Consider the following 12,131-nt stretch of genomic DNA (forward strand, 5'->3'; position numbering starts at 1 on the left):
AAGCCAAATGTAAAGATTTTATGGGCCAATCTATCATGTGAATACGTGAACAAGAATACAAGCCTACTCATGCAGACACTAAGGGTGATTTCCATTTTTATGAATGAAAAAGAACCCTGCATAAACATTCTTTATTTAAAGTTTTAAATGAAAAGAGATGCAAAACAAAATGGGAGCATTTTGTTTTATATGTCAATATCTTGTAAGAGGGGCAAAGTAAGGAATCTGGCTCACATGATTCCCAAGACAGCAGTATCTCTTTTGCATTAAGTACATAAACAAGATTTATGGCCACTGACCTAATCTTAGATGCCAAAATGTACAGCAGGAACAGCTTTCTGAAAAACTTAATTTAAAATTATGGTGTTAACAAAAGCACTTTAAGAAGCAGACAACCTACCCAGAATACATACACATATGTATCTGAGAGACCTGACCATAGAAAGGAGCCATGATTATTTGCATAGAGCTTTAGAATATATTTCAGAGATAATTCAGACCTACAGGTTTTACTTTTTTCTCTGTACAACCTTGATGTTTATGAATTTCTATATAAATGCATAGCACCGGGCAATGTTAATCATTCAAGGTCATTTATTACCAGATATTCATAGATTCAGCTATTGGGGAGGATAGAATAAAGAAAAATAAATAAGCCTGTTCATTCGTTTTCTGAATTTTTAAAGTCATTTTCCTACTCACTAAATACTAACTAAATTTGCACCTTGGAGAGAAGAAAAGACTTGAGCAGCTGCAGGTAATACATTTTCTTCACCAAATGAGAGAAAGAGGGCTGTGATGTTGCTAATCCTTTGGTAACCACTGGGAGATTTTCCTGAACACCCTGTTTTTTGACCTTGAAGAGAAAGACAAAAAAAAAAAAAAACAAAAAAAGAAAGAAAGAAAGAAAGAAGAGAAAATAGTAAATGAAACCTATAATGACAGATGTCAAATCAACACTTTCCTAATACAGTCCATAAAACAGAATTCCTGGAAAAAATATTAATAACATTCTGCATAATAAAATGTCAAGTTAAGGAAATAAGTTCCTTCCCTTATCACGTGGTTTTTAACAAGTGAACTATGCACAGTTAGAGAAGGTAAACATACAGTAACAAAGGTTTTTCAAATGATTTAAAAAGTTTTTCCTTTAAATATAGATTTGAGCATTAAAATGTACATTTCAGGTATACATAAATCTATCATTTCCCTGAAACAGATAAATAATGATACTATGTAACACGTACATAGAGCTAAAAAGATTTTTAGAGTCCCTACCATTGAAAACTTGAAATTAAAATGCAGGATTTGAAAGACATTGGGTTCTGTAAGCTATCTGAAGATTCAATTCTAAATTCCTGCCTTAGTTTGGGCTGTCCCAAAAGAGCATCTAAAATTAGAACTTGGATCTAGGTGATTTATTTGGGAGATGAATCCCTCGAAGCAGAGTGGGGAATGAGACAAGGGAAGGAAAAGCCAATAATGCTATTGAGATGGTTAATGATCTGGGCAACCAAGGATCAATTCTACTGGAGATTTTCTGAGGAACTCTGTAGAATGTGCTTTAAATTGCTCATCTGAAGGATGTCAGGCTGGTTGGTGCATTTATTCACAGTATCCTGTCCTGTCTCCCATTATTTGAGGGTTGCTGCAGGTGGTTAATTCCCTCACCCTTCCAGACTTCCTTGACACAAGAGCCGAGTAAGCTCATTTGGCTTTAGAGAAAGTCCTGAGGCAGAAGAATGGAGAAATGCATAGCCTGAACTTATGGTAGAACACTGTCAGTGTGCCCAGAACTGTTTGGCACTGCTGTAGCTAGGATCAGAGATGGGACAACAGCATATGATAAAGGCACAAAAAGCCTGTGCCTCAGATACCAGTTCACCTGCAAAAGGTTTCATTACACTACCTTGAATCAGCTCCCAGGATGGAGATTGGTAAGACTTTTCATAAATCTAAAGTTTTTTTGTTCTCAAATATATTATTATTCCTAAATTTTAAAATACCAGAACATAATCTAATCTATAAAATAAGTCATATGTCCATATAACCAATCTGACTTCCTTTCCAATTAACATATTTTTGGAATTTTGGTATATGTGTCTGAGTATATGTGGGCTTTCTGAAGAAATTGATGCTAAAACTAGGCAAAGGATAAATTTGAAGTTAAAATAAAAAGGAAGGAGCCAATGATGCTAAAAGAGGGAAATAAAAAGTATTATGACAACAAATTTTCACATTGTGTCTACACTACAAAATGAGTTAAGTGATTTTAATGGAAAATAATGTAATTTGATCAGTTTTATTCCTTTTTTATCTCAATAAAGAGCAATCTGGTTTGGATTAATTTCACATTTTTCAACTGATTGTTTCGGCATCATGAACACATTGTCTTAATTGTACTTTTTAAAAGGCCATATATCATATTGGTTAAAATTGCTCAGGCCTTGGGGTCAGATGCATATGTTTGAATTCCCACTTCATAAATTACCAGGTGTGCACAATGGTGACAATGACAGTACTTAGTAATATATTCAGTAATTGGATTAAATTATAAATAGTATAGTATAAATTATAGTATAAATTATAGTATAAATAGTATAAATTATAAATAAATAGTAATATATTCAGTAAATAGGATTAAATTATAATGCATATGAAGCCCTCAAAAGTATCTACCTCAAAATAACTACTTAGTATATTAGTGATGACTATTATTATTGTTAATATTATTGTTAAATTAGGAGGTAAAAAGTCATAACAGCAAGTTTGTAATTATATGTGCATTCACATACAATTACACTACAAAGCAACAAAGGAGAAAAAGATAACATAACTGAGTAAAATGTACACTCACTATTTTGTTAGAAGGAGGGGAGTCAATGATTTCCAGATGGGAGGTGGAGTTTCATTTGGGTTCTCTTCCTCTGTTAGAGCAAGGACCTATTCTCATTACAGTTCACCTCACATGAGCAGTTACCCATAAACAGCTTGTCTGAGGATGCCAAATGCTAAGGAAAAAGATTAGTGAGAAGAATAAGAAATGATGAACCAGGAAGCTCAAAAAACCTGAAATTCGATAGGTAAGTACAATTTACATTTACTGAAGCTAAAACATAAAGGAAAAGTAAGAAGTTTATCTATTAATAGGAAAGTGCAATATCTGAGAATGGCAAACAAATTGATATTGGTGACACAATGTGGTTAATGACCAATGTAAGATAATAGAAGTTATACTGCAATCACACAAATGTTTGGTAATCACACAAAGAAGCAAGAAAGCATTACACTACAATGGGCATAGAGTTAGGCTGTGAATTACTCAAAGAAAAGGGAAAATATCATGTAGCTATTATAGGCAGAAGATACTAAGTAAAAAAGCAGCAATTAAAATATTTCAGTAGGAAAAAAGTTTGATCATGCAGTGGCAGGCCACCATTAGAACGTCATAGGCTAGCATCATTCATAAATGAGTCTAATTACATAAATTAGTTAATACATAAATTAATAATATCATCCAAAACAGGACAAAATGATATAAATGATGAAATTTAAAGCACTGGGTATACCTGTAAGAAACTAAGCTTAATCTGGGTTAAATTTGTTATTGTATATTGGTAGAATGGATTTAAAATACTCTACAGATCTAATGGGGACCAAACAGGTCATAGATATCCATTTTTAATTCTTCAAAGTTCTCTAACTTTGCAATTAAAAGTGGAATAAAGAGGGATACTTATATGAAATTATGCTAATTTCAGCTCTAAAAGAAATCTTTTTTAAAAGATTAAAACTGTCTAAAATTACCTTAAAGAGAAACTTTTATCAATTAATTCCACAGACTCTTCACTTTCTAATGGAATTTGATTTAAAATAGGTAGACACACACAAAATATAGCTGTAAGGTAAACTTGCATATTTTCTTCCACTTTTTCAAAGTGGTTTCTAAGTGGGTTTTAAATGGGGTTTTCATAGCAAAACAGTGTTGTTATTATATGTATTTTCATAATATGAACTTTAGAAAAAAATGTTGAATGTTTTGCTGTAAAACTGGCCAATAAATTAGAGATTTTAGAAAGTCAAAGATTATGAATTCACGTTCATCAGGTCTGTTTTTCTCAATAATTTAAAATGAAGGTCCAATAATTCATGGGTTACCTGAGTTCCTTCTTTCAGATACAAAGGAGAACTCAACTCAGTCTAGTATTCCTAATACCTGGCTTTAATAATTATCAACTCAAGGCTAGTCTTTTTCATCTATACTTTCACTCATTTTTCCTTATCCTTACTGTGACTGTCTTGAAGCAAATCCCATATTTCATAGCATTTCATCTGTATATATTAATATTTCAGTATGTGAAGATGAGGACCCTTTTTTTCTTTTTAAATATAACTAGAATACCATTATCACACTTAAAAAATAATGCCTTAATATTATCAACTACCCTAGTCAATGTTCACATCAAAATTGAATGAAATACAACAAAATGTAAGACACCTTGGCAAATAGTACAATACATGGCCAAAGCAAAATCCATAGCTAATCTGTTATGTGCCTTAATTCTTAAAGTACATTTGGTAATAAATTGAATGTTGTTTTCATATGAATTAATATCAGATAAAGTTCTTAAATATCCGGTATTATTTAATTTAAAATCTCCACTAAACAATTCAGAAGGATTTGGGCTTTAAGATTCCATATCACCAATGAGTTATCTCTAGTGTGTTTACTTTTTTCTGTGAATAATCACCTGAACTTCCTATATTTATATATGCACACAAACTAGAAAGGGACGATGTTACTTCTATGAAGACCAAAGTCCGTGATATCTTTATAGTTACATCGCTGCTCATTTCCTATTATATACTGCTTCATGTTCCAGTGACTGCTTTATCTATGACAGCAATGAATAGGTAGGACTCTAGACGATGGTTCTTAGATGAATCATTTATTCTTTAACAAATTTAAAGGCTAACTTAATTCAATAAATATTTGTTAAGTGCCTACTAAATGCTAGATTCTGTGACAGTATATGTACTCTGAGGTTAGTAGTCAATAAGAGAAAAATGATCTCTCCTTTCATCAAGCTTATAATTTAGTCTTGTAGGAAAACTGTAAATATATGCCAAAGGAAGGCCAAAGTAAATCTAATTCAAAAAATCAGGAAATATGATATTTAACACAATATCTAACATTTGTTTCACATGTGGAAATATGACTTTACTAGGAAAAAAAATGAGGAGAGGCAGGAAGTTTTGAACAGAGGAGGCCACTCAACTAACATTCGTGGAACTAAATTGATTAACCTAGGTTTTATCTGTACAGGCATTCATTACTCTTCATGTTTAATAACAGTTATCTGTGTTTAAGACAGGTTAAACAACTTGTAATTAAACCTGAAGTAATCAATTAAGGTAAGTTTGAACATCAAGTCTATGTTTTATTATAAGATGACTTTCTTTTTCAGAAGTTTATGATTACCACCAATGATAAAGAGAAGCCAGACTGGAAAGAAAAAGGATTGACAGGACATACATTAAGTTCAAAGAGGAAATGTAGATTGCTGAGCCTAAATCCATTTAAAAATGTTCTCTGTCTTTAGGAAAATATTTGTTCCAAGCTAAAAAGCCCCATTATATTCAATGGAACTAACCCTTACCTTATAATTAGGCTTGGGTCAAAAGTCTAAACCAGAAATTCAAAATATACATAAATACTTGACCTGAATAACAAAAGAGTCTCCAGTTAAGCGAAAGCTGTATGTTTGAAAGTTCTCAGGAAGGGCTCAATTACCATCCCCCATTCTTTTAGGAAATAATTCAGGAGAGGCTTAAAAAGAAGTTACAAAAATGCTAGATTCCAAAAGGATTTTATATTCTTTCATTAGATATTTAGTTATTTAGACAAAGGAATGACCAAATGATAGATATCAAATCAAATTAACAAAAGAATTAAATAGCATATAATACATTGTATTTTCCTACATGTGGACTGTGGTCTAAATTATAAATAATATAAAAAGTAGATTACTGGAGTTCATAACTCTGTTCTGAACTTTATTCAGTTATAGTGAAAATAGAAAATTCTTTATTAATATACCATGTCACAGTTAAAGAATGTGAATAATGTGCAAAAATATAAGCAGATACTAGTTCCTATCTTATTTAAACTGAACTTGTATTACCTTTGGATCTAATCCTGGGGAATTACTTTTAACACAGTGGGAAATCTTATTTTTAAAGTGACTTTAATCCTTTGCCTTTGGTAAGCTATTAGAGAAGAGAGCCATTTTGGGGAGGAAAATGTTTTTTATATGGTTGTCCTGGAAAAAATATGGAAAATATCTTAAAATATGGAATAAAATTAATCAAAGATGTTAAAACATTAAAAAATGAAATCAGTAAAATATAGTATCATTATCCCTATTTTATAGATGAGGAAACAATAGAGGTTAGAAACAATAGAGATTAGAAAATATGCTCAGCCACTTGATATGAAAGTGGAAGGCAGCCTCATTCACTTTCTATTTCTTGTTATACATAGATAAAACTGATTTGGAAATTAACATTGTATCCAGAAACCTTACCAAACTCAATATTTTTTAAAATTTTATTTTATATTTTTTATTTCAGCATATTATGGGGGTACAAAAGTTTGGGTTATGTATATTGCCCATGCCCCCCGACCCCCCGAGTCAGAGCTTCAAGTGTGTCCATTCCCCAGACAGTGCGCATCGCACTCATTATGTAGTATACACCCATCCCCTTCCCCCCAACATCTGCCCAAAACCCAGTTGGTGTTATTTCCAAATTTGCACTTAGGTGATGGTCAGTGAAACCAATTTGATGGTGAGTACATGTGGTGCTTATTTTTCCATTCTTGGGATACTTCACTTAGTAGAATGGGTTCCAGCTCTATCCAGGAAAATACAAGAGGTGCTATATCACCATTGTTTCTTATAGCTGAGTAGTACTCCATGGTATACATATACCACATTTTATTAATCCATTCATGTTTTGATGAGTACTTGGGTGGTTTCCAAGTACTTTGCAATTGTGAATTGTGCTGCTATAAACATTCGAGTGCAGATGTCTTTTTTATAGAATGTCTTTTGTTCTTTTGGGTAGATGCCCAATAATGGGATTGATGGATCAAATGGTAGGTCTACTTGTATCTGTTTAAGGTATCTCCATATTGCTTTCCACAGAGGTTTGTGCTACGGTTTTGTATGAGCTGTGAGTTTTAGCTTTTGGGTTATTTTATACTGGTGGGTGTCTATTGTGCTGATCCTCATATAATGCTGTTCGGAGTATTTCCTGCAAGGCAGGTTTGGTCGTGACAAATTCCCTCAGTGTTTGCTTGTCTGGAAGTCTTTATTTCTCTTCCATTTATGAAACTTAGTTTTGTAGGATACAAAACTCTAGGCTAACAGTTGTTCTCCGTAAGAAGATTGAAGATGGGGCCCCAGTCCCCTCTGGCTTGTAAGGTCTCCACTGAGAAGTCTGCAGATAGATTGCTGTGTTTTCCTTTGTAGGTTAGTTGTTGCTTTCATCACGCTGCTTGTAGAATTTTCTCCTTCATTTTGATTGGCCAGGTTGATTACTATGTGTCTTGAAGGTGTCTTATTTGCTATGAATCTTCCTAGTGTTCGATGATCATCTTGTATCTGAATGTCTGAATCTCTGCTCATACCAGGGATGTTTTCATCAATAATTTCCTCAAATAGATTTTCCATGCTTTTGTTTTTTCTTCTTCTTTCTCAGCGATATCTACAATTTGTGTATTAGTTCACTTCACATACTCCCATATATGTCTAAGTGATTGCTCAGTGTTTTTTTCCTCCTCTTTTCTGCCTCTTTGAATGAATAGGTTATCTTAAGAGACTTGTCTTCCAGCTCTGAGATTCTTTCTTCTCCCAACAGGTTTAGCCTGTTGTTGAAGTTTTCTGCTGTGTTTTGAAATTCCCTAAACATCTCTTTCATTTTGAGTTCTATTATACCCTTTCTTATGTTGTCTAGCCTTTAGCAACTTTTTCATTGATGTCCTGAAATATTTTTTTGACTTCTTCTTGTTGGTTTTCAAGTTTTTCTTCAATTCCATTCACCTTATTTGCCATTCATTTTCTGAATTCCATTTTTGTCATTTCAACAATTTTCTTATTGTTGGACTCCACTACTGTAGCTCCATTGTGATTCTTGGGGGGTGTTGGACTGTTCTAATTTTTCATATTGCCAGGGTTCTTTTGCTGGTTTCTTCTCCTCTGACTTCTCTTCTCTGAGCTTTGGGTTGATAGGTTTATAGGGCACTCATTCTTCTTTTCTGGGAACTTTCCTGCTTAGTTAGAAGGTGAAATTCCTAGATAGCACTTTTGTGTCCTACTCTGGAATGTTGATCCAGCAGGGGAGGGGCAGACACACAGAGGATCTGTAGTGCAGCTGTTCTGTTTTGTCCCATTCCTTTATGACTGTCACAGTTCCAGATAGTGCTAGATGATCTTCATGTGGAGTGGTGGGTTGTTCCCCAGATCATTGTTGGAAGCTTGATTTGGGGATGGGGTGAGACCCTCTCCATGGAGGCTAGAATGTGGGAGAGTGCTCCACCTGGGGGAGGTTACAGTGGCAGCTGGGTGAGGCTATCTAGGTACTGGTTGTGGGTGACTGAACTCTGAACATTTGCTTAAACCAAGTCCAGTTGTAATGGTGGCTTGAGGCTGGGGGGGATCCCTCACAGAGCATTGGACCTTGGGGCAGTTTGGCTGGCCCAGTGGTGGAGACTCAGGGTGGGGTCTTGGGGACCAAGTGCAATGCTGGAATCTTGGGGACAGTGTCATGGGCCCAGTGGGAGCTCTGGAGCCACTGGAGTGGAAGAGCCATAGGAGTGGAGCCTTAGTCCCCCGCACAGTAAAAGCTTTAGAGCTGCAACTGGGGATTGCAGAGACAGAGCCATGCACTTGGGAGGCTGTTCTGCTGGTGTGGGAACGTCAGATACCAAGTCAAGAAGGTGGGGTTTGGTTCCAGCAGCCTAGGGATGAGCAGAGGTGGGCTGGGGCCATCAGATAGCTGGTGTCCTCCCTCCACTTAGGTCCCACTGAGATAGTACAGGTGCTGGCTGTGGTGGCTGAGTCACCTCCTCTTCTCATTTCCTACACTGGGGGGAAGGGGTGTTTGGCTCCTAGTCACAGGGGATGGCATGGGGGAGCATCCATTCTGCCCACTCCCTCCCTGGCCTGGTGGGGGCAATGTAAAGACTACTGCTGTAAAGCCAAATCCTGAGCAGACCTGGCACTGTGTACCTGAGAGCTCACAACAGCATCAGCTGCAGAAACCTGGGATCAGCATCCACCAGTTTCCTCCTGCAGCTGTTCTCCAGTGCAATGTCTCTGCACAGATTCTAAGAAGCTCTCCGATGAGCCCAGAGATCTGCAGTGGTAGAGGAAACCCCCTCACAAATTGGGCCATAGTGCCTGCAGGATGAGTGTGGTGCCCCAGGGCTCTATCCTCCTTACTTTCTCCACACGCTGATCCCTCCCCACGGATCCCTTCAATCTCGCTGAATGAATCACTCCATCACCTTCTTTACTCTGAATGTCCTGTGCTGCTTCTCCAGGGTTTTGCGATGTTCTTTCTGAGAAGAGCCATACATAGGCAGGCATCCACTTGCAACTTTCGATCCTCTCCTTGAGAGTGGCATGCATCTGGGCTCTAGTCCACCATATTCACCTCATCCCTCTTGAATCTTCTTTTCTGATTTATATGTCTTTTATTTCTTTTTCTTGCCTATTTGCTGTGGAATCACAGCACTGTGTTGAGTAGAAGTGGTGAGAGAGGGCATTCCTGCCTTGTTCCTGATGTTAGAAAGAAAGCTTACAGTTTTTTACCATTGAGTAAGATGATGGCTGTGGGCTTTTCATATGTAGGCTTTATTATGTTGAGGTAATTTCCTACTGTGGGCTTTTCATATTTGGCCTTCATTTTGTTGAGGTAACTTCCTTCTATTCCTAGTTTTTTAGGATTTTTGTCATGAAAAGATGTAGAATTTTGTCAAATGCTTTTTTGGCATCGATTCAGATAATTATGTGGTTTTTGGTTCTTCATTCTGTTGGTATGGTGTATTACTTTGATTTCCATATATTAAACCATCTCCTTACATTCCAAGAAGTAATCCCACTTCCCACTTGGTCATGGTGTGTGATTCTTTTAATGTGATGTTGAATTCACTGTACTAATATATTGTTCAGGATTTTTGCATAAATTTTCTTCATGGATATTGGTCTGTAGCTTTCATTTATTATAGTATCTTTGCTTGATTTTGGTATCAGGATACTGACACCTTGTAAAATTAGTTTGGAAGTGTTTCCTCCTCTTCAATTGTTTGGAAGAATTTGAGAAGGATTGATGTTAACCTTTTTAAATGGTTGTTAGAATTCTTCAGTGAAGCCATTGGTCTTGGACTTTTCTTTGTTGGGAGGTTTTTGGCTATTGACTAAATCTCCTTGTTTTGGGTCTGCTCAGAATTTTTATTTCTTCATGATTCAGCCTTGGTAGGTTTCTAGGAATTTATCCATTTCTTATAGGTTATCCAATTTGTTGACATATAGCTGTTCATAGTAGTCACTTATAATCCTTTATATTTCTGTGTTATCAATTGTAATATCTCCATTTCTGATTTTTATTATTTGAGTCTTCTTTCTTTTTTCATATTCTAGCTAAGGGTATGTCACTTTTGTTGATGTTTTCAAAAAGCCAAGTTAGTTTTGTTGATTTTTTAAATTATATTTTTATTATCTATTTCATTTGTTTCTGCTCTAATCTTTATTATTTCCATCCTTCTGCTAACTTTGAGTTTAGTTTGTTCTTATTTTTTCAGTTTCTTGAAATATAAAGTTAGGTTTTTGATTTGAAATCTTTATTCTTTTTAAATGTAGGCATTTACCATTACAAATTACCCTCTTAGAAATGCTTTGCTGCAACTCATGTTTTGATATGTTCTTTTTTCATTTTCACTTTTCCTAAGATATTTTCTAATTTTCTTTGTGACCTTTTTGATTCATCAGTTGTTCAAAAGTGTGTTGTTTAATTCCCACCTATTTAGGAATTTTCCAGGTTTCCTGTTGCTATTGATTTTTACTTTCATTCCACTGTGGTTAGTGAAGACAGTTGGTATATTTCAATCTTCTTAAATTTGTTAAGATCTGTCTTGTGGCCTAAAATGTAATCTTTGGAAAATGCCTTGTGTGCATTTGAGAAGAATGTGTTTTCTGCTTTTACTGGATGGAGTGTTCTGCATGCGTCTATTAAGATCAATTTGTCTAAGAGTTCTTCATGTCCTGTTTCCTGATTTATCTTTTGTCTGGTTGATCTATCCATTACTGAAATTGGAGTGTTTAAAATATTTGCAAGTATTGCATTATTGTCTAATTCTCCCTTCAATTCTGCCGATGATTGCTTCATATATTTGAGTACTCTATTGTCAGGTGCATATATATTTATATTTGTTACATCTTCCTGGTGAACTCTTTTATCATTATATGGTATATCATTTTTTTGTCTGTTGTGATAGTTTTTGACTTAAAGTCTATTTTGACTGGTATAGCCACCACTGCTCTCTTTTGGTGACCATTTGCATGGGATATATTTTCCTATCCTATCACTTTTAGTTTATATATGTTGTTAAATCTAAAGTCAGTCTCTAATAGATAGCATATAGTTGGGTCTTTTGTGTGTATGTGTGTGTGGGGGGGGTAATCTTTTTTTTTTTAATATCCATTTAGCCACTCTATGTCTTTTGATTTTGGCATTTAGTCCATTTACATTCAAAGTAATTATTGATAAGAACTTACTCTTGCCACTTTGTTACTTTCTTCTTTTTGTTTTGTTCTCTTTTACCTCTCTTCTCTTGTTGTCTTTCTTTGTGGTTTGATGATTTTTTGTGGTGGTGTACTTTGATTCTTTTCTCTTTATCTTTTGTGCATCCACTGTACTTTATTTATGTGGTTACCATGGGGATCACCTCAAATATTTTGTGTTTACATCTGTCTGTCTTAAATTGATAACAACTTAGATTACACAAGGTACTCCACGTTTTACTCCCCCCAAATATACACTTCATGTAATTGATGTCATATTTTACT

At 35.1% G+C, this 12,131-nt stretch overlaps 1 protein-coding gene across 3 annotated transcripts in view; it reads right to left on the reverse strand.

Annotated features, from left to right (window-relative positions):
* DPH6 (diphthamine biosynthesis 6) overlaps positions 1–12,131 on the reverse strand; it is a 206,117-nt gene that overhangs the window by 11,872 nt on the left and 182,114 nt on the right. For 2 of the 3 annotated variants that reach the window (XR_006729292.1, XR_006729290.1), the window contains 2 exons: positions 2,858–3,011; positions 717–856 (listed from right to left, as the gene is read on the reverse strand). The gene's annotated coding sequence lies outside the window, so the exon portion shown is untranslated. Of the gene's footprint in view, positions 1–716; positions 857–2,857; positions 3,012–12,131 lie in introns of those variants that run through there. The other variant, XR_006729291.1, reaches the window with a different exon arrangement.

The sequence above is a fragment of the Lemur catta genome, chromosome 1 (genome assembly GCF_020740605.2).
Source record: "Lemur catta isolate mLemCat1 chromosome 1, mLemCat1.pri, whole genome shotgun sequence".
In the NCBI taxonomy this organism is placed as follows: domain Eukaryota; kingdom Metazoa; phylum Chordata; class Mammalia; order Primates; family Lemuridae; genus Lemur; species Lemur catta.